Consider the following 27,943-nt stretch of genomic DNA (forward strand, 5'->3'; position numbering starts at 1 on the left):
CAAAAATTTGGTTGTCACAAGTAACAAAACCCAATAAAATTTATAAACCGAAGTATTTAAACCTCGAGTCGTCTCTCAAGGAATTGCAGGGAGGTGTATTTATTATTGGTTATGGGTTTTTTTGGGAAGATTTTGAGTTTGAGAACAGAAAAATAAATAATTATAATTTAAAGCGGTGGAAATTAAAAAGAGAATTTATATAATTAGTCATGTATTATAGCAATTTATTAATCTTATAGCAACCGAAAGACTTCAAGCACATCGTCATGTATTAGTCAATTGCACAGCTGTAGAGAATTTTTTGGAGTAAGTATAGTTTATTTTGTGGCTATAATGTGCACAAATGCATTTTTTTATATTTTGACATTAAGTCCGTGTGATATACCCAATGATTTTAGGGCCAGCACAAAGAGAAAGCTACAAAGTAAAACAAGATCCCAATCTCACATTGACAAGGTTGTCTACAGAGAATTTTATGAGTGATTCAAGCATAAGGTGAATCTTTTATATGGCTAATCAGTTTGATTATCGGGTAGTATCTTGCTTTCTGTATCCCAGCCGAGGAAACGTGTAATTATTCCCTGTCAGATACCATTGAGAAGCACCAGGCACTCGAGCGAATTGCAGTGGCTTGCATGTGACCTTAATATCCAGGCTAAATGCTTTAAGGTGCACAACATCAATAGATTTAGGTTTAGAACACTCTCGAGAGAGGATGGGATAAGAACCCAGAATAGTGGGGTTTGTGTTATTTCTGATACTAGAAGTTTGCAAGCAATCATGATAGTAATGTTACTGTCGGTGGCGTCTCATATTATGGAAGATTAGTAGACATCATTGAGCTGAATTATAGTGGTCAATTTACCATAGTCTTATTCAGGTGTCTCTAGGCAGACACCACATCTGCTAAAGGAATAAAGCAAGATGTTTTAGGCCACATCTGTGTCAACTTCAGAAATCTGATTCACATTTGTGATCGTGAAGATGACGAGCCATATATTCTTACATCCAAGGCTCGCCTTGTATACTATGTGGAAGATGAAGTTGATAAAGAATATAGTGTAGTAGTCCATGTGAAGCAAAGAGATTTGTTTGACATGGGTGAAGACAATGAACATGTGAGGTCAAACTTTCTCTCCAACCAAGTTTGACTGTGTTGTTTGAGTGTGACATCAAAGGTTTGGCGTTGACAAGGGACGGAGATTTAGAAGAACCCACCACTAATACCATCGATACTTGTGAAGAAGCTGCAGATTTGTGAATGTATTTAATCCCCAATATAGGATATATACACTATTACTCTTTGTATAGTCTAGCTGATAGATAGACATTTGCAATTTTACATTTTAGCAACTAGCATCCGGTAAAAGTTAGAAAATGCAAAGACTTGAATACTATTACTCATATACACTCTAATATATAAATGGAAAGTGATATTAATAATCTATTATAACTTAGACTTGTTTAATTCATCTTTCTTTAACGTACTGTAGCTAGAGATATATATTGATTGACGTGTATACTTAAAGTTAATTTGCTCACTATTTTCATGATGAAACTTATTAGGGAACTTGGAAGAGAGAGACTTCTTCCTTTGTGGCACTAGCATCACATTTTCTAGGGCGATGAAGCAAGTAGCTCTGTTCTCTTTGCTAGAGCATGCCACATCATTTGTAAGAAACTTATGGTTCAACAAATTGCGTATTAACTCATGGTTGGATGCATTTACTGCACACATGCACATAGGTCAGGCTGTTAATAAAGCACCTGGATCAATTTTGAAGATACGCTTTCATATGTTTGATAGCAAAACGGTTCTTTTACTTTTTCAAAAGTCAACTGTAAAGACTTAAATTTTATATAACAGTACTAATCTTTTGTTAAATCACAATTCTTATAATTACTTTTTAAATACTGGTATATATATATACATTCTTAATTTAATCTGGAATAATGGTTGATATGATATGAATGATTCTGTTCTTCAATTTTTGCTAATTTAAGTTGTTGATGGAATTTTAAGTTGGGGTTTATGGTTCATTGAAAGTTGTTGTTAAGTCTATTACTTTTGTATTCTAAAGCCTATTTGTTAAGTGCATTAATTTCCTAGCTGATGATTGAAAAGAATTTTCTTATCCCAAAATCTTGTTGCTGATGTGATGAATAAGGTTGCTGAGTACTTGATTATTGAAAAGGTTATAACTATACAACTATATCTGCACTTTCTCTCCTTCATATAGATTGTGATGGAATTATAGCATGTTTAAGATCGTAGTTTATTAGTAGACATGATAAATGAAAATATGTCTTAAAATTCAAGTTAGGTAATCTCTTTTTCATCCAAAGACAATCCTTAAGATAATGAATACTAAAATTCTTTGTATAATATATAACCGTACCACTAATCATAATCAAATATCATACAGACACCAAAAAGAATAATAATCAAATATTATATATTTAGTAAGTAAACACACAAAGTTATTCCCCAATTTTAGGCTCTACTCTATATTTGGTGGTCCAAGATTTTTTTTATTGTTTAGTATTAGCCTATTAGGTGCCTAGGTATGGTGGTCCAACTTATAGTTTCAGCTGATCTCGTATGAGAATTTTTCTTGTAAATAGCAAGTTTGTATAGTTGTATCGCATTTTTTTTCTTATTTACATTGCATTTAAGCTAATTAAAATAAATGAAACCCAAAATCTGGAACCAATTACCAAATAAAACTAAAACTAAACTAATTAAACTACATCATAGCTTATTTATGTATAACTAGTTAACAAAAGTAATTTGTTCACGGAATTTTAAAAATTAAAATATAAGTAGTTATGCACCACATTTTTTAAAGTTCGGGATAATAAGAATCAAATTTTCATTACATGTTCGTGATAATGTTGAATAAATTTAAATAAAAATTAAAAATTATTCCATGATAATTTAGCATGATTTTGGATGTATAACTTTCAAATTTTAAATATATAATTTTTAAATATCCTTTGTATGTGCTGGTTTTTCATGTTTGTGTTGATTTTTTCATTCAATCTTGTTAAAATACTGTTATACACTATTACTTTCATGTATTTTTTATTTTATGATGTGGATTTTTTATACTAGGAATTTAAGATGCCCAGAAAAGTTGATTATACGAAAAAATCAAGATTGGAAACACCATGTCAGCAGCCTCCAATGGGAGCTCCTGCATTTTTATCCTCCGCTAATGATAACTGGCTCATTCCCCTTTCCAGAGATGGTGGTGTTCCCGTAGTGGCATCTTTCCTCCCATTTCGTCCGTCCTAGAGTGAACCAAGACGTGAGACACAGATTGAGCCAATGGTGTACAAACGTCAGAGTCATGCAACGAAGACTTGAACCCAGAGACAAATGAGGTAGATTCATTTGAAAAATACATTGACAATCTGTTTGATGCTTCTAATGCTGAAAGGCGCAAAGGACACATGCCTACCAAGTCTTGGAATATTGATGTCGTCAATAACAAATCTTGAACCTTAGTATATGTAAAATGATTAGACTCGATTACTTTTATTTTTCTCACATCTTGGGAACAACGGCTACATAAATAAAGTTTTATTTTTTATAGATTATGTTGGCATAATTAAATAAAAAAAATTAAGTGTGAGGAAAGCTATGTAGCGGCCTCTTAATGGTAGAAAGATTATACTGAGGTTCAATGAGGAACTACAACCAATTGGAGATGGAGCTGTTCTATTAAGTGGCATTCTTGGAACGCTAGGTGCTGATTACAACAAATTTTCTATCTATAAGAAAAATTGGAAAAAGATGTCTGGCAAAGATAGGGTTTAAAATGATTGCATAAAGGTAATAATTTTCAGTATTGTTGAATTAAATCAATTCTTTCATTATACAATTACTAACAACTTGAACTTATCGTTGTAGAAAATGTTCCACTTCGATGAAGATAGAGGTGGAAGAATAAAGAAAACAATTTTGCAAAGTATAGGAAAGTCTTCGAAGGATACAAGGGTTAGGTTATATGACAATTATTGCAAACCAACAAGGACGCTTGAGCAAAATCTTGAGGAACGCCGGGCAAAAATTGATAAAGAGCATTGGAGATAGTTCCTTGATTATCGCAATAACCCTGATACAAAGGTAACCTATTTTGAAATTGTTAAGAAATATTACTATTTATGGTACACTTCTATGGACAAGTTCCTTCTCTAATCAATCTTACTTTTGATGGCATAATAGGAGAAGTGCAGGAAAAATACTGTGAATCAATCGAAGTAACTTTACACTCACACCGGCGGTTTTAAAAGCTTGGTAAAGCAAAGGAAAGAGGAGGTAATTTAGGTTTGAATTCATTTTTGAATTGTATTTTAGACTGCATCTTCTTTATTTTGGTTTAATACAGTTATGGTATAAACTGTATTGTTACACCAAGGGAGGAGAGTTGGTAGAGGAGAATTATAGACCTTAGTGTACAAATGACGTAATGACTCCTATATACGTGACAAAGCTCAGAGAATTGGTGTAAGTATTACATTTTAATCCTTTATGTTCTTTCTCATTAGATTTAATTATAAAATTGTGTTGAGTTTGCTCTAGCCCAAAATTGATTATGTATGCTTATTTACATCTGTAGAAAAAAATTGTGGAGATTGAGCAGCGTGATGAATCCACTAGAATATTGTCTGAAAATAATTTCTTTAGCTTGCCCAAGTTCTCAAAAAAATAGTACTCGGGTAGAGTGCGTGGTGTAGGTTTTGGACTGACTCTAAGTCAATTCTTCTGTCTAAGTTTGCAGCTGCCAATGGATGGAGCTCAAACAGAAGAGGCCCAAAGGATGTTGTATGAACTACAGAAAGAGGTGACTGCCAAGAAATTGAGAAGGAAGGCAGTGGAGGATGAAGTCGCTGCAGAAAAATTGAAAAGGAAGGCAGTGGAGGATAAAATATAGTAGTAGAGAAAATGAAAAGGAATGGAGTAGAGGATGATGTAGCAATAGAGAAGATGAAGAGGCAGGCAATAAAAAGTGTTCTAAGTTATCTAATTTAACGGCAAGGTGGGGAGATGCCACCAAACATCGCTGCACAGATGAATTTTTTGGATGGACATAGCGAAAAATAGAAATTAGTAAAATACTTTATTGATATTAATATAAATATATTAGTTTATTTCGCAGTTAAATTTTCATGAGTTCTTGTCCTAAATTTATATTTTTATAGAAAATTGATATGATTTTTAAAATTAAAAAATAATCCCAAAAAAAGATTTTCCAAAATATTTAAAGAAAAATATATTGAAATATTTTATATTAAAAAAATAGTAGCAATAAATAGCAGCGGTTTGTTACTGCCGAAAATAATTTTAAAAAATTGTGCAAGTTACAACTCCTGCAAATAAAATTTAAAAAAAAACTCGCAGCACCAAATAACGACGGTTAATGACCATGACAAAAGAAGGGCAAAATCACTTTGGCCATAAAGCAACAGTTATAAACCGCCGCAAATCCTACCGACGCAAAATATCTGAATTACAGCAGTTATACCAGCGGTTGCTGGCAAAATCCAATTCCCGCACCCTTAGGTAGTATTTGGTGGAGAGACAGAAACGGAAAGACTGAGACTGAGAGGCAAAGACTAAGAGACAGAGATTGAAATAAATCTCAATATTCTGTTTGGTGCAAAATGGGAGACAGAAATTGAAATAAGAATGAAACTCTAATTTAATTTGCACAAAGGGTAAAATTGAAATTAATTAATTGAAATGAGGGTATTTTAGGTATAAAATGTTATTAAAGTTTCAGTCTCCATCTCTAAAAATTTTAGTCTCCTGTGTCCCTACTTTTTGGAGGTACTGAAATATTGAAATTTTGGAGACAGAGACAGAAATTTTAGTATCAATCTCTAAACCAACAAACATGATATTGAGTCTCAGTCTCTCGGTCTCTGTCTCAGCTCCTCAAAACAAATGCTACCTTAAGAAGGGCAGTCCTTAAACTGCAGGCATTCTGTTTAGTGGCGGTCGCCGCTAATCTCCGCCTCTCTTATAGTGAAAAGCATTATTCCAAATCTTATTGTTTAACTTTATTGGAGTTAGCTCATAATATAGCCTATTGTGTAACCTTAGCCTGGTCCTAGTTATCTCTCATTACAATGCCTCTTCCCACCCCAACTCACTAGAAGGCCGCCATAGCCGTTTTCGCCTCAATCCTTCGTATTCCTTGCTCCTCCTTTTGATCTACTTCTTCTACTGCTATCGACTTGTGCTTTCTTGCCAATTTGCTTACTCGTGTTGCTGTCAAGTTCATCTTATTCGTGATGAATTTGCTTCCTCACACCACCTACATTTGCATTTGTCTTAGGACATCCTTGCAAATTCGCTTATGTTTTGTGCTCTATGACATTGTTGATATCTTTTCCTATTTCTATGGTTGGTGCCAACGTCATGATATGCTTCTACTTCCTCTTCTATGATCGAGGCTGGTTTCTTGACTTGCTTTTGCTTCTTTGTTCCCCGTCGAGGCTTGCTTTTACTTCTGTTCTTGGCGCTACTATTATTGGAACCTAGTGACTAGCGTCTTTGCTAATATTGGCTTTTTTTTATTTCTTTAAAAGACCCAATTAAAAGGTAAAAAAGAAAGACAGATCTAAAAAATTTGATTGAGACTAATAATGTCGAGATCCAAAACTAAAAATGTATTTAGTACGAATCTGATTGCAAAATTGTTGATACTTGACTTTATCTGATATGTGTTTGTCCCTAATAATTAAAAGTGGCATTAGAGTTTTTCTATCAAAGCCATTAAAGTCAATAAACATATTGCTAGTATTGTCAAAATTCTTGTCAAGCATATCTTCGCGTGCTTGGAAAAGAACCATTTGGAGGAGACAGTGGAGTTTTTATTTCCCTAAAAAAACATAATGTATGGTATTAATTTTGGCATTAGCTATATTAGCTATATAAAGTTCTAATACAATAAATATATGTTCAATGAAAGGATTACTAAACTCAAGTATGAGTCACGAGTATATCATAATCGGTTATAACTCTTCTAATTGAAAGTGAGTGTAATCCAAATTGATTCAATAAAAGAATATTAAACATAAAACATAAACTTAATAATAAAAGTAAATAAGTTAACTCAAATCTTAAGTTTAAATTTAAATAATAATAAATTTATTATATATCTCTAATAAAGAATATGAGTTCAAATTCAGAATTCTAAAATAAATCGCTTTGGAGTAGTCTCCTCTACTTTAATAGAATATTTCCACTAATATTATGTCTGACATAAATTTTTTTGTGGAAAATAATAAAATTATAGATGTGTACAAAAAAAGTGCTTATTAAAAGTGGTGCAAAATTATAAATGCCATTGTTTCCTATTTTTAGTGGGAAAGTCAAGAATTATTCCATAATGGTTCACAGTAAAAAAAAAATAGAGGTAGTTAATTAGTACATTACTAGAAAAAAAAATACTTTTAGCAATAATTTATTTTGTTTTTAGTAATAATAAAAAAAATACTTTGTCGTAAAATGTTTTAGTAATTATACAATAATTGATAAAAAAAAATTTAATTGTCATAAAAGATATATAATTGCTATTATAACATGTAGTGATTACAGTAAATATATAATTTTTGCAAAATATAAAAGTTTAATTATTCTATTAGTCCTTATAGTTTCGTGAAATTTTTAATTAGGTCTCTATACTTTTTTTCTTTTAATTGGGTCTGTCTATGCACCAATTTTTTTTCAATTAAGTCCCTCTTAGTAATAATTGGCTTAATTTTATAAGGACCAAATTAAAAAAAAAAAAGAATCGGTACAAGGACTCAATTAAAAGAAAAAAAAATATAAAGATCTAATTGAAAATTTTATGAAACTAGAGCCAGAATAATTAAACCAAATATAAATTAAATAAAATATATAATAACTATTATATTATTATCGCTAAAAATATTTTTTTGTCTAAATAGGTGGTGGCCAATTTTGAATCATTTTAATTCAATGGATTATTTAATTTATCAGTATTCTCTAAGGCATATCTCTTGGCTTATTGCATGCTTTGCCACATGCATTAGTATTATTATTAATTGGCAATTCCTCTGAAGCCGAAACCATTCTAAAACCCATTTATCCTTTTCCTTGGAATAATTTCCATATTTAACTATTCACTTGAGGAATTCATGAACCATTACATAGTGGATTCTTTCTCTGTCATATCAATTTGGGAATACTGCTGCTGCATGCATGTTGCATGCTGCATGCTGCTCCACATTATTACTGTCAATGTTACACTATTGTCCTATCTCTAAAATTAGATGGACATATTCAATCAAACTTCTTGTCATTGCCTTCATTAGCAAATCAGCCTTAGCTTCAACTTAACCATTTGTGTCCGTGTGTCTTTGCAATTCGCAATGCAAACTCAGTTTTAAATTCAAAAACTCCTAAAAATTAATTAAATGTTTAATACTTTAATATAAAAATACAAAAAGAAAAGGGAAAAAGTTGAAAATGGAAGGAGATCATTATTAAAAAGTTAATGATGGCTATTGAATGCTATTAATATAGTGATTGGTGGTTTTCAAAATATATGGAAACAAAAAAAAATAGCTACTATATAGACATATAGTAATGCATATTTGAAGTTTTTTTATTTTCAAAAACAAATTAAACTAATATTATATTTCAAAATTCTTTTTTTTTTTTTTGAAATTTCATGAAGTTTGTCCAATTTATTGGCGAACTTCATGAATATTTTCAAAGTTTGCCAATCTCTAGACGAACTTTGAGAGTTTTGCAAGGCAAATCACCATATGAACTGCTGTTTAATCATGCTCCCACTTATCAATATTTGAAAGTTTTTGGCAGCACTTGCTACTCATCTCTAAGTCCATGTAACAAACACAAATTTAATTATAGGTCTCAAAAGTACCTCCTTTTGGGATATGTAGTGAGTCACAAGGGTTACAGATGCTTGTCATCCTCTACTAAAGTTTTCATTAGTAGACATATAACTTTCGATAAAAACTACTTTTCCTTACAAAGATTTATTTGTGCATTCCTCTAATAACTTGCATGACGCGCAAATAATTATGCATGATCACACTCCTCACATACATAAAATTTTTAATGCTGTTCCTCTTTTACCAATATCCATTCCTTCATCTATTCATGATAAATCAGAGAGCCAAAATCCACACTACAATTTAAATCAGCATGCTTCTAATAATTCTATTCATACTAATGCTCCTATAGTAGATACTTCTGACAGCTCTCATTTTCTTACTACTCAACAGAATTAAATATAATTAATAGTAGTGTTAGAATGTGAATATATTTTATGATTTATAATTATTAATTAATTATCATTAATATTTTTAATGATATTAAATTATATTTATCTAATCGTATGAAATTACACATTTTTTTTAATAATTAATTAAATACTGACTAAATTTTAATAAAAGTGCTATTCTCAAACCTTCTTTATAATTAATTCTCCCTACTCTAGCCTAACTTCGCAAATAAGTTGAACTTCACTCTCGACAAATTTTACCACATCCCTCCACCTAAATATAATTAAATACATGCCATGAATAATAAGACAACACTTTTGTAAACAAAAGTGTCTTTAATTTTATCTTTTTTTTTTTATTTCTCCTTTTATTATTGTGTTTCACCTTATTCTTCTATTTTATTCATTAATATTTTTTGTTACACTCATTAATATCTTTATAGTAGTACTCATTATTTATTTTAAATTTAATTAATACTATTGTACCAATATGTACTGATGTGTATATTTATTAAATTTGTAAAAATTTATCAAAAAATTAAAAATATTAATAAGTACAATAGAATAATTAAATTAATATTTTTATAAAAATAATACTACACGTATAAATTTTTTTTGTCAAATAAGTCTAGGTAAATTAGTCTAATATCAACAAAGATCATTTTTATCATTCTTACTCATCAAATTTGATTGTTCAACTTAATTAGAGTTGGTTAATTAATAAAAAATCTTATACATATAGCATTTTTCTTTTTGTAGTACTAATTATTAATATTTTTAGGTGTTTGTTTTGATACGATGATAAACTCATACGTACCAGTACGACAAAAACATAGACAAATTAAAACATGATACATGGATTATATTTTTTTACGTCAATAATTATTATTTTTTTAAAATATATATCATATCAATACGTTTACTAAAACACCCTTATATTTTAATAAAAATAAAAAAATTATTTAGTTTTACAAAAAAACTTAAATATCTTTTTTTATATTGGACAAAAACCACCCTAATCCTTTTAATTTAGTCAAAATTCAATTAACTTAGTTTTTAAATTTTAAATTTGAAACAATTTAAAAATTAAAACTAAAAACATATCTGAAAAATAAAAAAAAAATCAAAAAAGTTTTTTTTTATCTTATTTAGGATTCAGTGTTCTTCCTCTCTGGTAAAGAAAAAGAAGAAGAAGAAAAGTTGTCTTCGTCTTATCTCTGCACTTCTTTCTCTGAAGCTCTCTTCGTCTCGTCTCTAGCAAACAAGAAGAAGAAACTCTGTTCGTCTCGTCTCCCCTCTGCTCTTATTTGTCTCTGACAAAGAAGAAAAAGAACTTAGTTCCTCCACGATCTGTCTGTCAATTTTCGGTTCCTCAATGACCTCCTCGTGTACGCGTTCAACAACCCGTCGGATGAGTTTTTGCTGGTTGCCAGAGACTCCACCGGCAAGAACCTTAGCCTATTCTGTTTCAACAAAGACAACACCCAAATCCAGTTCCACCAGGTTTTCACGGTCGAACCTCGCATGCGTGACGGTTCCAAAATTGTTCCCGTTGCGTCCAACAAGGTTTCCTAATTTTTTCATTGCATTCTCGTTTTTTATGTTCTGTCTTTTTCAGATCCCCCTTCTCCCTATATTTTGTAGAATATAAATTTTGTTCTTCTAATTTCATCTACCATAGTGCAACTAACAAAGTGCTTTATTTCTCACTTCATTTCTCACAATTTTTCTATGATTATTTACTCTTAGTTGTGCTTTTAATTTATTAACCTTTTTGCATATGTTGACTTTGAATAAGAATGTACTAAAGTTTATGTCTCTGCTACTGATTTTGATGAAAATAAATGTTATTGTTTGATTTAAAATTTTATCTATGAAATCTTATCGAAATTGACAGGAATGAATTTGGTTATGAACTAAGACAACATTAATAAAATATAATATAAGGTCAAAGTACCAAATCTAAAATACTTTTAGTTTAAAGATTAAGCCAAGCTGCTGCACAATTAGTTTTGCTTTCAAACAAATGCATGCACATTTATCAAATAAGCAGCACAAATCTAAAAGTTGAATGGTGTAATTTCTTTTAGTTTGATGATTGAATGTTGCTGCATCTATAATCGGATACTATGAATTAAATTTTATAGTACTCTTTTGTTCATTGGAGAGAATGAATTAAGGGAGGGTTTGGTTTTCGTCTTCTGAACTGGATGAAAAAAATTAGGAAACCTTGTTGAGCGCAACAGGAACCCGTAACACATGCGAGGGTCTATCGTGGAAACCTGACGTAGCAAAGCTTGGGCGTTATATTCGTTAAAGTAGAAGAGGCTGAGGTTCTTGTTGGTGGAGGCTCCGGCAAAACCAACAAAACTCCTCCGACGAGTTGCTAAGCGCGTATACAAGGAAGTTCGCCACTAGCTTAAACGATCTTCATGGAGCACACGCAAGTTGTCACTCTGTTAGACAAACTTTGCGTAGTTTTCAGTAGTTCGTGGAAGAGTTGGACGAATTTCATGAAAACTCAAAATAGAGGAATGATAGGGGGCCAGTAACTTTGTGATTTGTAGCCATCAAATAGCCATCAATGATGATTTTAATGGTGTGAGATGGGTGTGAGATTTCATCCAATGGCTCACTTTTCTTTGCTGGTTACATACTGGTTAGAATTTAACAAAGTTGCTGCCCCCTAGACTTTTAAAAAAAAAAGGATTCTGGAATATAAAGTTAGTTTAATTTGTTTTTGAAAGTAAATTTTATTTATTGTATAATTATAAAAATCCGCATATTTGGTGTTGATGAAAATGTTTGATTATACTATTATAAAAAAATGATTATTTTGTTATAAAACATTTCATTATTTCAGTAGTTAATTATTTTATTAAAAATATATTAGTAACTGATTTAGTAGTTAATTATTTATGATCATGGAACATTTTTGTTTTCTAATATTATAATAGGTAGATTTAAAAAACTTAAAAAATAGCAATAAAAAATCGATTCTCGTTATAGAAAGTAGGGCTGGCAAACGGGCCTAAATACGCTGGGCCGACTCGCGTAACCTGCCAAAAAAGGCGGGTCGGATTGAAAAATTGGGACCACGAAATAGCAAAAATTCGCCTAACTCGCACCACTTAAACTGCGGGTTTTAGTGGGGTAGGGCGAGCTTCTCTGCCAGGTTTAGTGTTTTTTGGCAAGGGGGTATTTTTGTAATTTTTTTGCTAAAATCAACTTTTTCTAACCCAACTTATAAGAGAATAAAGATGAAGAAATTGAGTGTTTTGGATTATATTTATTTTATTTTAGAGACAATATTTATAATTATGTTTTGGATTATGTTTATTTTGTTTTGGATACAATATTTATAATAATGTTTTGGATGAAAACTTGATTTATAATTATGTTTATTAGATATTTATAATTATAAAGACTTTAATGTTTGTAAATATAAAAATTATAATTATTTTTATGCCTTTAGAAATTATAAATTTATTAAAATAATTATGAAATTATATATATTATTTAATAGTTAATAATAATAAAAAAATTTAACGGGCTGTCCGCAGTTAGGCGAGGTGGGGTGGAATTTTAAGACTGCCTTACTAGGCAGGGTGGAGCGGGCTTTTAGCGGAGCGGACTTCCCCACTTGCCACCCCTAATAGAAAGTATATATAGTAGATTATTTATAATTAATTCTCCCTTCTTTAATTATCTTTTATTTACTTTTTCTTTCATTATATCTATTAGAGGTATATTTTTATATTAATATAATTTAAATACTTTTAACGTAATTATTTTAAATACTTACGGTTTTCTACTGTACAAATTATAAGTCCATAAGCCAAATTATCTTATTCAAAATTAGTGATCATCTCTTTGGTGTGGTATTAATTTGGCTTAATTCGTTATCATTTGTGTGGTCCATGATAATTTCTTAACATAAAACGTACACACTGTTTTTCTCCGTCCGGCATAGGTGATGGTTCGAGGAGTGCAAATGTGCAATGGAAAGTGGTGTTTCTTCTTTTGTTGGCATTTTGTTACTTTATTTTTTCACTTTTGGACTGGATTTCTTTTAGTAGGGTTGTTTTTCTTTGGTCATGAGATGACTCTTAGTATGTTAGATGTGATTTCAGAGAAATAGAATGTTATGCTATTTCTCTTTTGGGGCTATGATTATTTTGTGTTTTGATGCGTATAAATATAATCCATAACCCAATACCCTACATATGTGGGCTCCGTAGACAAAACTATTCGATACCATTCATGATTCAAAAACACATGTTGATTGACATAATTCGAAGACAATAATAATGATAATTTAACAATTCAAGACGAAACGAATACTCCATCCAAAAACATAAAGACGAAAAGAATACATGACGATGATGAAAATGTTAGCAAATTAAGTTGGGCCAAAAAATTAAGTTGGGCCAGACCGCCAGATTGTCGATATTTTTTGTGCTAAGCCAGCAACCGAAATTAACTCGAGTAATTTTTTTTACGTATTATAACCGAGTTATTTTGATAACCAAATTTAACTAAATAAAAATTGTTAACGGGTCAAGTCCATTTGGGTTTGGAAAAGAGTAAAAACCAAATCAAATTTTAATTGATTCGTATCGGTTCGAATTTGAAGTTTGTTGTGAGGGAACACAAATCAATTCAAATTGATTAAACCCAGATTAGATTGATTCGGGTAATCATATCCGATAGAAAATAAAATTTAAAAAAAAATAAAAAAATAGAAAAAAAGAAAATTTTATATGAATAATATGTAATAGTAAAAAAAATAAAAAGTAATACATAATCAAAGTTATACTTAAATAAATATCATAATTGAATTAAAAGGGAACAAAATTGTATATATATTATTACATTTTATTTTTTTAAGATTAGTATAAATCTAATAAAAAAAATCGAATTAGTTTGAATTTCATGACCTTACAACTAAGTTAGTCCAATATCTTAAGGATTGATAATTAAAAAATTTAATTAAAGAAGAAAGAAAAAAAAAAGGAGAGGCATAAGAAAAAAAAGAAATACCTAATTAAATTTGATTATAAAAATAATTTATTTCTAATATTTTTTTCTTGCATTATAGAGGAAGAAGAAGGGGAGAGGGAGTTTTTGGTAAATCAATATTTCAAATGGGTAAAAAGAAATTATTACTTGCGAAAGTTAAACAAAAATGAAAAGAAGAATAGACACATGTCTGTGGTATCTAAACATTGTTCGATCTAACAAGTCTAATTCTGTTGTAAAATAAAAGATATATATATATATATATATATATATATATATATATATATAATAGAGATGTATAAATAGAAGACTCTAGTATTAAAATAATTAGCTCAATAATAATTTATATATATATATATATAATAATATTATATGTTGTAATGTATATATATATATACAAAGATAGAAAGAAGTATTAAAAATAAAGAGAGGGAGAATCGCATTTGTTTATTGTTACAATCTCAATATAATAAAGATGATTAATAATGCTATTAATATTATATGTAAAGAGTAATAGAAAATAGAATTTAAAATACTTATAAAATAAAAGAAGAGAAAGAATTGTAGTAGAAATATAAGGAGAAGAGTATTTGATTGTAGCATAAAAGAGGATTGATTTATTTGTATGAAAAGGAAGGGAGAATGTTATTTTGTTCTGTTGTTATGTGTATATTCCTTTTGCCCGTACATCCTTTTATAGGCATACAAAACTTGCTTTTTCAAACCTCATTAATGTTCTTCAATATAAAAACTTGTTCCTCTCAGTATAGGAAAGTTAAATTGCTCATTAATGGACATCCATTCTTATCCATAGTATCCTCGTCATAACACTCCCCCTTGGATGTCCATTTAGGATTATTGCCTCATTAAAATCTTACTAAAGAAAAACCTAGTGGAAAAAAAACCTTAGTGAAGGAAAAAGAGTACAATATCCTTTAGTGATGGGGACTGCCTCATTAAAAACCTTGTCAAGAAAAACCCAATGGAAAAAAATCTGACCAAGGGAAAAAGAGTACAGTCTCCCCTTCTTGCCGACATCATTTAATGTCTCGAAATCGGCGCATTCCAATCTCATGTACCAATCTTTCAAAGGAGGATTTTGGGAGTGACTTTGTAAATAAATCTGCCAGATTGTCACTTGAACAGATCTGTTGGACATCAATTGTCCCTTGATTTTGAAGGTCATGAGTGAAGAAGAATTTGGGAGAAATATGCTTTGTTCTATCACCTTTGATGTATCCACCCTTAAGTTGAGCAATGCATGCTGCATTATCTTCAAACAGGACAGTTGGAGCTATCTTATGATCAATCAGTCCACATGATGATAGAATATATTGAATCAGACTCCTCAGCCAAAAACACTCGCGACTAGCTTCATGAATCGCCAGTATTTCAGCATGATTAGAGGATGTTGCAGCAATCGTCTATTTTGTGGACCTCCAAGATATAGCTGTACCACCATATGTGAACAGGTATCCTGTTTGAGATCTCCCTTTATGTGGATCAGACAAGTATCCGGCATCTGCATAGCCAACTAGTTGTGACTTGGATTCATAGGGATAAAACAATCCCATATCAACCGTTCCATGAAGATATCGAAAAATTTGTTTGATTCCACTCCAATGTCTTTTGGTTGGAGAGGAACTATACCTTGCTAGTAAATTCACCGCGAATGATATGTCCGGTCGCGTATTATTAGCAAGATACATTAGCGCTCCAATGGCACTAAGATATGGTACTTCAGGACCAAGGATATCTTCATTTTCTTCTTTAGGACGAAATTGATCCTTTTTCATATCCAAGGATCTTACGATCATTGGTGTACTTAATGGATGTGACTTATCCATATAAAATCTTTTCAAGATCCTTTCTGTGTATGTTGTTTGATGAATAAAGATCCCACCTTTTATATGCTTGATCTGCAGGCCGAGACAAAACTTAGTCTTTCCAAGATCTTTCATCTCAAACTCTTCTTTTAGAGTTTTTATAATTGTTGGAATCTCTTCAGGAGTCCCAATGATATTTAAATCATCAACGTACACAGCAATTATAATGAACCCAGATGTAGTTTTCTTTATGAAAACATATGGGTAGATATCATCATTCTTGAATCCGTTTTTGGCCAGATACTCAGTAAGACGATTATATCACATTCGTCCAGATTGCTTTAGACCATATAAAGATCTTTGCAATTTGACTGAGTATAACCCTTGCGAATATTCATTGGATGGTTTAGATATCTTTAGTCCTTCAGGGACTTTCATATAGATATCATGATCTAATGAGCCGTATAAATAGGCTGTTACCACATCCATTAAATGCATATGCAGTTTATGATATGCAGATAGGCTGACCAAATAACGCAATGTTATCGCATCCACTACGGGGGAATACGTTTCTTCATAATCTATACCGGGCCTTTGTGAAAAACCTTGTGCCACAAGTCGGGCTTTGTAGAGCACAACTTCATTTTTCTCATTTCGTTTTCTCACAAATACCCATTTGTATCCAACAGGTTTTACATCTTCTGGTGTACGGAATACAGGTCCAAAGACTTCACGTTTTGCAAGTGAGTCTAATTCAGCCTTCATGGCCACTTCCCATTTTGGCCAATCATTTCTTTGTCGACATTCTTCAACTGATCTTGGATCAAGATCCTTACTTTCATGCATGATATTTAATGCCACATTATATGCAAATATTTCATTGACAATTGTCTTATTTCGGTCCCATTTCTCTCCTATAAAGACATAATTTATCGAGATCTCGTCATTTTCACAATTTTTAGGTACCTGAACGTCTTCTGGCGTTATATCAGAATTTTGGACAACTGCAGGTGTCTTTACTATGTCTTTTTCAACAGGAATCGTATTTACCTCTTTTCTCTTTCGAGGATTTTTGTCTTTGGAACTGACAGGCCTGCCACGCTTCTGGCGTGTATTTGCTTCAGTAGCTATTTGTCCTACTGGGACATCAATTCGAATTGGGGCATTTTCTGCCCTACCACGCTTCTGCCGTGAATTTGCATCAGTGGCTACTTGTCCCACTGGGACATCAATTCGAATTGGGACATTTTTCGCTGGTATATAAGATTTGGTTATCCTCTTTGTATCAGAAAATGCATCAGGCAATTCATTTGCTATTCTTTGCAAATATATAATCTTTTGAACTTCCAGTTCACATTGCCCTGATCGAGGATCTAAATGCATCAATGATGATGCATTCCAGTTAAGTTCCTTTTTAGGAAACTTATTCTCTCCCCCTAATGTTGGAAATTTTGATTCATCAAAATGACAATCCGCAAACCGGGCTTTAAACACATCACCAGTTTGTATCTCAAGATACCTCACTATAGAGGGAGAGTCATATCCAACATATATCCCCAATTTTCTTTGGGGTCCCATTTTGGTGCGATTAGGTGGTGCAATGGGAACATATATCGCACACCCGAATTTTCTTAAATGGGAAACATTTGGCTGCTGGCCAAAAGCTAATTGCATAGGAGAGAATTGATGATAACTCGTTGGCCTCAAACGAATAAGTGCTGCGGCATGTAAAATAGCATGCCCCCAAACCGAGGTTGGGAGATTTGTTCTCATAAGCAAGGGTCTAGCAATTAATTGGAGGTGCTTAATAAGTGATTCTGCTAACCCATTTTGCGTGTGAACATAAGCTACTGGATGTTCAACACTTATTCCATTAGCCATACAATAAGCATCAAAAGCTTAGGAAGTAAATTCACCAGCATTATCAAGACGAATTGCTTTGATTGGATTTTCTGGAAATTGTGCTTTTAATCGAATAATTTGAGCCAATAATCTCGCAAACGCCAGGTTGCGAGAAGATAATAAGCACACATGCGACCATCTCAAAGATGCGTCTATTAGGACCATAAAATATCTAAAAGATCCACATGGTGGATGAATAGGTCCACATATATCATCTTGAATCCTTTCCAGGAATTCAGGAGACTCAAATCCAATCTTTACTGGTGATGGCCTTAAAATTAACTTTCCTTGAGAACATGCAGCACAACAAAATTCACTAGTTTTAAGAATCTTCTGGTTCTTTAGTGAATGTCCATGAGAGTTTTCAATAATTCTTCTCATCATGGCTGTTCCCGGATGACCCAATCGGTTGTGCCAAGTTATGAATTCATTTGGGCTAATAAACTTCTGGTTTACAGTGGCATGTGATTCAATTGCACTAATCTTGGTATAATACAATCCAGATAAAAGTGAGGGTAATTTTTCTAATATAACTTTCTTATTTGAATCATGAGTTGTGATACATAAATACTCATGGTTTCCCTCATTCATCGTCTCAACATGATATCCATTTCGGCGAATATCTTTGAAACTCAACAAGTTCCTCAGAGACTTGGTAGATAATAGTGCATTATTTATTATAAATTTTGTTCCTCCAGGAAACAAAATTATAGCTCTTCCGGAGCCTTCTATCACATTGCCTGAGCCAATAATAGTGTTAACATATTCCTCTTTTGGCACAAGATGGGTAAAATATATATCACTTTTGAGAATAGTGTGCGAACTTGCACTATCCGCAAGGCATACATCTTCATTACATATCCTTGCCATTCTTCAAAAACAAATAATAATAAAATGAGTAGTATGCATAGTTAAATTGAATACCTGATTAGAATTATTTTTCTAAGAAACACTGTACATAAAATAATGTTATATACTAAAATTTTATTTTAAAATTTGACACATTCAATAATTTCAAAATTCATATTTCATTATTTATGTACATCACATTTGAAACTTAAATACATAGAAAATAAAACTTAACAATAATTTTTTTTTACATTATTTATTTACATAGATACTTCACAATTTCACATATTAAACTATTCCATCATTGATCAAATGACCAATATTTCCTTCAGGGTCCTCAAAGAAATCAGATACATCATAATGAGTGGTGGAGTTCTCAGCATCATTTGAAACAAAATTTGTTTCCTTTCCTTTGTCGTTCTTTTTCAAAGATGCCTGGTAAAGATCGACTAGGTGCCTTGGGGTACGACAGGTACGTGACCAATGGCCCTTTCCACCACAGCGGAAACACTTCTCCTCGGTTGATTTATTCTGCCCGATATTCCTTTCTTTGTCCCACTTCTGGTGAGATCCTCTCTTTTGAACATAATTCTTTTTCCTTCCATAATTTTTCTTGTTGTTAAAAGCTTGCCATTTACCTCTTCTGGGGTAACGATTTGCCGCATTTACTTCAGGAAATGGGGCGGCGCCAGCTGGGCGCGCTTCATGATTTTTCAATAACAACTCATTGTTGCGTTCGGCAACAAGAAGGCAAGAAATTAACTCGGAATATTTCTTAAACCCTTTCTCTCGATACTGCTGCTGCAGGAGCACATTCGAGGCATGGAAGGTTGAGAAAATTTTCTCCAACATATCATGATCAGTTATTTTTTTCCCACACAATTTCATTCGTGAGGTGATCCAAAACATTGCAGAATTATATTCATTTATAGATTTAAAATCTTGTAAACGCAAATGCGTCCATTCATATCGGGCCTGAGGAAGTATCACCGTTTTCTGATGATTATACCTTTCTTCAAGGTCTTTCCAAAGATCTGCAGGATCTTTTAATGTAAGATATTCATTTTTCAATCCTTCGTCAAGATGACGATGGAGAAAAATCATGGCTTTGGCTTTATCCTTCTGGGATGCATTATTTTCAGCCTTAATGGTATCTCCAAGATCCATTGAATCAAGATGGATTTCAGCATCTAGTATCCATGATAAATAATTGTTTCCAGATATATCAAGAGCATTGAATTCAAGATGAGAGAGCTTCGACATAATGAAAATTTGTTACCTGAGTCTTCCTAAAAATTTGATCAGAGTCTCGTGCTGATAACGTGTTGTAAAATAAAAGATATATATATATATATATATATATATATATATATATATATATATATATATATATATATATAATAGAGATGTATAAATAGAAGACTCTAGTATTAAAATAATTAGCTCAATAATAATTTATATATATATAATAATATTATATGTTGTAATGTATATATATATACAAAGATAGAAAGAAGTATTAAAAATAAAGAGAGGGAGAATCGCATTTGTTTATTGTTACAATCTCAATATAATAAAGATGATTAATAATGCTATTAATATTATATGTAAAGAGTAATAGAAAATAGAATTTAAAATACTTATAAAATAAAAGAAGAGAAAGAATTGTAGTAGAAATATAAGGAGAAGAGTATTTCATTGCAGCATAAAAGATGATTGATTTATTTGTATGAAAAGGAAGGGAGAATGGTATTTTGTTTTGTTGTTATGTGTATATTCCTTTTGCCCGTACATCCTTTTATAGGCATACAAAACTTGCTTTTTCAAACCTCATTAATGTTCTTCAATATAAAAACTTGTTCCTCTCGGTATAGGAAAGTTAAATTGCTCATTAATGGACATCCATTCTTATCCATAGTATCCTCGTCATAACAAATTCAACCAAATAATACCAACAAATATAAACGAATTTTTAATAAGGCTTTGGAAATCGAATCGATCATTTAACTGTTCTATTTTTTAGTTCATTAATTTAAAGGTTTAACCGTGATTTAATTAAAATAATGATATTCTTATAAGATAATATATAAAATTATAAATAAATTTATAAAAATTAAATATATTCTAATATAAATTTAAAATATATATAAATAATTAAATTATAATACCAACTAAAATCTTATAATCTCACTTAACTATACAAATTAGTACAATAACAAAATTAAATAAATTAAATATAAATATACTCTAATGTAAACTAAAAAGATACCCAAATTAAAAGTAAAATACTAACTAAAGTCTCATAATTTGATATAAGTACAACACAAGACTCAAATAAAAAAAAAAACTAAAATATAAAAAACAAGAAATAAATAAATAAATGTTAAGTAAAAAAATTATTTTGAATGAGAAAAAAAAAACAAAATTTTATTTGTTAGGCTTTTTACATGACTCAAATAGATATATTAAACTCTAATACAACCCTGGTGTGTGTGAGTGTGTAATCTAAGATTGGAAATTATCTAATCCATGGACAAAAATAAATAAACAAATAAATAAACCCTGGTGCTTCGCTGACAAACAAAAAAAAAGGTTCCTCTTCCTTGCATAGAAAATAACAGGCGTAACAATTAAGGTGACATGCTTCCTCTCTCTTATAGTACCACTTGTCATTACTACTGCCGCCGTCCACAACTATGCCTCTTTCCTCTTATCCCTTGTAAATAACGATGATGGTAAATAATGTGAAATAATAAATTTAAAAAAAAGATAAATTAAAAATTAAAAATCATTTTTAATTAATAATTTAATTTTAAATTTTAAAAATTAAAATTAGTAATTAAACGTATTTATATTACGTATGGTTATTTCTAATTTTATTATAATCTTTTAATTTTCGATTTATCTTTAAAATTCATTATCGGTGTCGGAGACAGTCGTTCCGACGCATCATAATGCCGTTGTTTTCCCTAATGTTGTTCAGACGCAGTCAAAACACTGTTGTCTGTGCACGAACCGCAATCTCACCCCACGTCGCTGTTCTCCCATAGCCCGTGTCGATGTCGTCGCACCCCACGCCCATACTGCCGCAGCTCGTGCAAACGCAGCCATAAAGAGCAACCTCGCTAATCGTCGTCGTTGTTTCACCGGACACCCTCATTAACATGTTTGGGTTTGTATGCGTTAGTTTTTGTTCCGTTAATGAATTCCTCAATCGGTGAAGAAGGTTCTACAACCTCATCTTCCTACATCAGCGATCACTATACTCACTTAGATGGCAATATTATGGATGCGCAAATTTCCGACAAGATTTTTATTGGAGGTTTTATTTGCATGCGGATGTTCCTTTTACATACAAAAGTGATGGTTGTTCTTCTTGCAAATCTATTACTATATTTTATTTTACATAAATCTAGTGGAGGGCTGGATGGGCAACAATGGTGTTGATAGGGTTTCCAAGAGAGGCAGCAGGGGTGGATGGTTAAAAATTTAAAAAGGTAAGGTAAAAAGGTTTTTTGTTACTTGATTAGGGTGAGTTTTTTTTTTTTATTATTTTCGGTGGGTCAAGAAATCGATCCGTTGTTCACATTATTCAAATTTTCCATTGTCTACATAACAGAGCTGATTATAATAACATTCTCTCTCACTCATGTCTATGTTCGTTCCACCTTTGTCTTCACTACTTTGTTTGCATTTGTTTTGGCTTATTTATGTCTCTCTGTTTCTGCTTTTTCTGCCTTTTTCTTTTGTCGGTGTCAATGTTACTGTTCTGCCTCATTTCACTTGTGCCAGTTCTATCTCTCAATGCCTTTCTTATTTTTTTCCTGCACAAACGAGTCTCAACAACTTTTTCTTTATTTTTTTCTACCATAAATGACGTCGTTTAGTCATGGGTCAATTCATTGATTTTTGTGCAGTTTTACAATTTGCCAGTGGTTCAAAGATTGGACAATTTTGCTTATGAGTCAAACTAGATTGGATATCAGTTCCGGTTAAACTAGTTTGATTGGTTAGTTCAGTCCGATTTTCTAGAACCATGCAAATGTCACAGTCCAACAAAAATAAACGAATCTTGTATCCAACGTTAACAGTGCCTCTATCAAGTTATAAATAGATTTTTTTTTTTAAAAATGAACATGTTACTAACAAATATAATTTAAAAGTATTAAGAATGAACTAGATGGTAATCAATTGAACTAATGGGAGTACCTGAATAATTAGTAATTAGTAATAGTTAATTATAACGATTAGGGACAGATAGCATATCTTGGACTTGTATTACAACTTACAATTCTTTACTTATAATGTTCAAATGAGAGATCATGGGAGAATTCAAATGGAATGCACATACGATTTAAAATATTCTTTGTGCGTTCACATGCTTCTAGGAGGGGCATTAATGGACCGAATAGCATCATCGACCCACCTAAGGAGCTAGTTTGTAACACGCCCCCACTTAGGAGCTAGTATCGGCATGGGTTCAAAGTTCAGAGCACCTTAGCAGGGTGCCATTTTGGGATCTGTGGCATGTGCATAACGTTTAGGAGAGGCCTTTTGCTATTGCATTGTATCCACATGGTGCTTTTTGAGTGGTGATAATATCATTATTACACTTCCTTCAGGATATGGGGCATTTGTAAAAGAACACGTCTTTTCAAATGCAACAGTCCTATTAACATGTCACGTCCTTTCCTGTTTAGGGTTGAAAATTTCCCCTGGCGGAACGGGTATCTGCGAAGATTTACCCACCGAGGGACAAATATGGAGGACTTTTTTATCCAAGGAGACGGGAGAAGAAGTTCCCGCCCTGTGAATATCTATATAATACCCATTAGTATACAATTACTATAATATCCCTCACACACACACACACAATTAAAAAACTCCTAAATCTCTACACTAATCCTCTGCTTATTCTCCATCTCTCATCTCTGCCTATTCTCTTTCTCTCAAACCTCACTGGTCACTACCACCCTCACCACAACCATGAGCTGCCACCCTCACTCTCACTGGCGAGATCGCGTCTACATTTCCCGATCGTGGCCGCTTGTAGTTGGTCTTCACTCGCCACCGGCAGACAGCGTCACAGCGAGTCGTGTCCCGTCCTCTCTTTCACAGTTGTCGTCGCCTTCCTCCGTAGCCACCATCAACTCCTTCATTCGCAACCATCACCCTTTATGCATTTTGCCACCTTCCTCTGTTGCATCGAGTGCTTAATTTTTATTTTTGGGTTGCTAAAGGCTGATGAACAGAATTTGTATTCTTAGGGGTTGCTATTAAACTGAATTTTTTTCATTTGATTTTTGGTTATGAATCATGTGTTCCTTGTATTAATTTTTGGGATAGAGTTTTAGTTATGTTCTAAATTTTGGCTTCTGATCTTCTCAAATCAATGAATCAAACAATGTTCATGATCTCTTATCTGGTTTATTTTTTCTAATTTTTCAATTTTTTTCCAAATCCATGGGTACTTGCAGAGATATGGATATCTAGCGGATACCAGGTGTCTGTTACCCGTCATGGATATAGGACGGGGATGTGGAGTGTTTTGAGGTTGCAAAGCAGGGGGCAGTGGACATGTCCCTGTCCCCGTAGAGACCTGTTATCATCTCTGTTCCTGTCCAATGCTTTTGAGAACATTTCTTCTCTTCTTGCCCTTTCTGATGTTATTTGAACCATGATTTTAATTACAAGTCACATCAATTGATGTTGTGGCTGCAATATTGCAATTGCAGTGGTCAATGCAATGGCATAGCACTACAATTGGAGTGAGATTAAATTCATACAACAAATCATGTTATGACAGTATTGAACTACATCAGGACATGTTCAATCATGTGCAATTATGTTTTCTTTCAAATTACACACCATGACATTGGCAACGATAACAATGATCACAATCATTTATAATTCTGGCATGACCCAATACCTTTCGATGTAACAAAATTGACAAAAATTGATCATGAAAAAATTAAACTAATGTTATATCTATAAAGAATTAGTTTTACTTGACAAAAATATCAAATCATTAAATTTTTGTTGATTCTATTACAAAAACATGTTGAATTGCTAAATTATCCTTGCCATCATCTTCAACCTCTTAAAACATTCAACAATAATCAAAACCACCACCACTTCTTTTCCACACCATAAACCTCCATAACCCTCTTCCATCACTATCTTTACCACCTTTAAAATCACAATAATAGCCATACCACCACTACTAACATCTCTAATAACACTATCAAAACAATACAATACAACACCACAAAAAAATACCTAACCTTAACTTACACCACCAACAAATTAAAATTAAACAAAATCGGTGAGGCATTACCACCTAGGTCACTCTCTTCTTCTCTTTGATCAGCAGTGTAATAACTCAAAAAAAAAAATAAAATAATAAAACTGAGAAAGATATGTAAATAAATAAAAATTGTGGGCCACACTTCTTTCTTTTCTAACCCTAATCACATACAAAAACACTCTCTCAACCTTCAGTCCCTTACTAGCCGTCACTCATAACCAAAGAAAGAACGAAACGAGTAGATAAGGAGGAATGAGGAAAGAACATGGGGAGAAGAGGAAAGAAAGGAAGGAAAAAGGAGAGGAACATAGTGCCGGTGAAGGAAAAACCGCTCAGCCACCGTAGATGAAGAGGAGACAACGAGAGTTAGAGAGGGAGTGTTTGAGCTCGATGGTGAAGGGAGGTACCATTGTGTCGTCGAAGCACGTCGTTGCTGGCGTTCTGTTGTCAGAGTCACCGCTAGAAGCCCTAGCCTTGCCATGCCCTAATCTAATCGCTGCAGCTGCTGGGAAGGGTGGTGGTTGCTGCACCTCTGTTGTCATTGTCGTGTGTTGTTGCTGCTGCGTGTTTTGGGGTCGCTGTATTTTGTTCTACCTTGCTTTCCTGTCTTATTTGGGGCTATTCTTCCATGTTGAAACTACCACCTTCAACCCTTCACAATCACTTGGATTCCAACTTTTAATCTCTATATAGATGGCATTCTAGTGTTGATCTTCGGTTTTTTAGGACCAATTTATGAGTAGACTTTACATTTATAATTGTTTGATTGTGCATCTATAATTATTTTGACATATATCTATTATGATCTTTGAATTATACTCATTATATTTTCTTTGAACTATTTTAAATTGATTAAAATAATTAATTTATTAGAATTAAATAATTCATTTTTATGAAGTTTATATTTTCGGAACTATACATGAGACTATATATATTTTTTTATAAAGTTTTCCATTATTCCAAAATGTTTGATTTTACTTGAATATCTGTTTTTGAAGTATTTGTTGGTACTCACTTACTTTAAAAATTGTGAAATATATTTGAAATCTCTTATGATTGAAAAAGATTTCTAATGAGAAAGTATTTTTTGATTTGATTTGATTCGATATCTTATATATTTGAAAGATAAAATATTTGTTGTATTTGAAATTATATGCTTTGAATTGGTTTGGGAGGCTTGTATTAGAAAATCGTAGTTAACGGCGGTTATGACGTTAACTTATATGCATCTAACTCAGACTCCAGCTAGCAGAGGTGTTGCTAGCCTAACGTGTAGGCCACACGTTAGATCTGTTATTCTGTTAGGACACACAAGAGGAAAGGGCTACCAATAGAGGTGGAGCCGCCCAAGTGTGGACTTTTGATTTGATTTCTGTAAGAGAACTCCCTTATTGATTTACTTATTATAGTCAACTATTATTTTATAATTAAATTACTTTGATGATAATGTTTGTATAGTCTCATGTCAATTATAGATGTATTGTCTAGTCACTGAGTTGCAAAACTCACCCCGTTTTTTTAAAAATATTTTTCAGAAACAAATTTTTGACTATGTGAGACTTTCTATTCAAGAGTAACAGTCTGCAATAAGTATTTATTCTTTGTCGAATTCCTAGAAGTGTATGCTCCATATGTCATAGGCAGGATCCAACCATTCTTAGTTATTTTAAATTTTTGTTAAAAATATATAACTATTTATTTTAGAACTTGTAAAATATTTGTAACTTGCTTATTCAACTTATATTTGACTATGTTAGGCTTGCTATAGGATTATTTTTCTGAGCGCCGGTCATGACTCATTTTAGGTCGTGACAAAATGGTATCAGAGCTTAGGTTTAATCTGTATAATATGGAACAAGTGTCCTATGGTAGGATCACAATTATATAAATAAAAGCGCACCTATTTGTACAAATTGTGGCACTATCAAAGGCCTATAAAATTGTCATCCTTGTCCTTGATGTCATTGTTGTCATCTGATTGTTATCATGAGACTTCTGCCGTTTCTTGCCACTCGTTTTCTTCCCTTTGTAACCAATCTCGGCTTATTCTCTAATAGATTTAAAGTTTGTGGAATTTCTTCATGGAAATGGAATATTTTGAGTAACGGTATATATTATGAATTGATATTTAACCCCACTTTTATCTACCTTAAGTCATTAAATTATTATGTTGTTTTAGATTCTGTTCGATCTTTAATTGTTATGATCCCTTCGAAATGTGAGTTTATCTGATTTCTGGTTAGATAAATGTTAAATAAGTTTGCTAATTATAATACAAATGATGGATAATTTATTTTAAAGAAACTAAGTCTGTAGCATGAGTTTTTTTGAAAAATTTTTGTCTTTGTCCAAGATCATTGAAATTTTCATAGTTGAAATTAACATTTGGATGTTAATCAAATGGAGTGCTAAAGTTCTATACTTGGTATAACTGATTGTATAGAAAATATGTTTGAGCTTTACTCAGGGCAGGATCTTCTTGTCTATATGTTATTACGTGAATGCATCTCTTAGATTATATGTGATTCCTAATTTTATAGACTTGTTTACTGAGCTTGTGGACTGATCATGGTGATTATGAAGCATTTGAAGATTATTTTGAATGTGTTAAATTGTAGCCTGCCTATGAGTGTTACCCACTAATTAAATACTTGTTTGCTGATTCATGTCATTTGAATAGTGATTATTACAGTAATTAACAAGTAAATAATGTTGGTTAATAATATTATTTGTTGCTGAATTGGTGA

This window comes from Arachis hypogaea, chromosome 15 (assembly GCF_003086295.3).
Source record: "Arachis hypogaea cultivar Tifrunner chromosome 15, arahy.Tifrunner.gnm2.J5K5, whole genome shotgun sequence".
In the NCBI taxonomy this organism is placed as follows: Eukaryota; Viridiplantae; Streptophyta; class Magnoliopsida; order Fabales; family Fabaceae; genus Arachis; species Arachis hypogaea.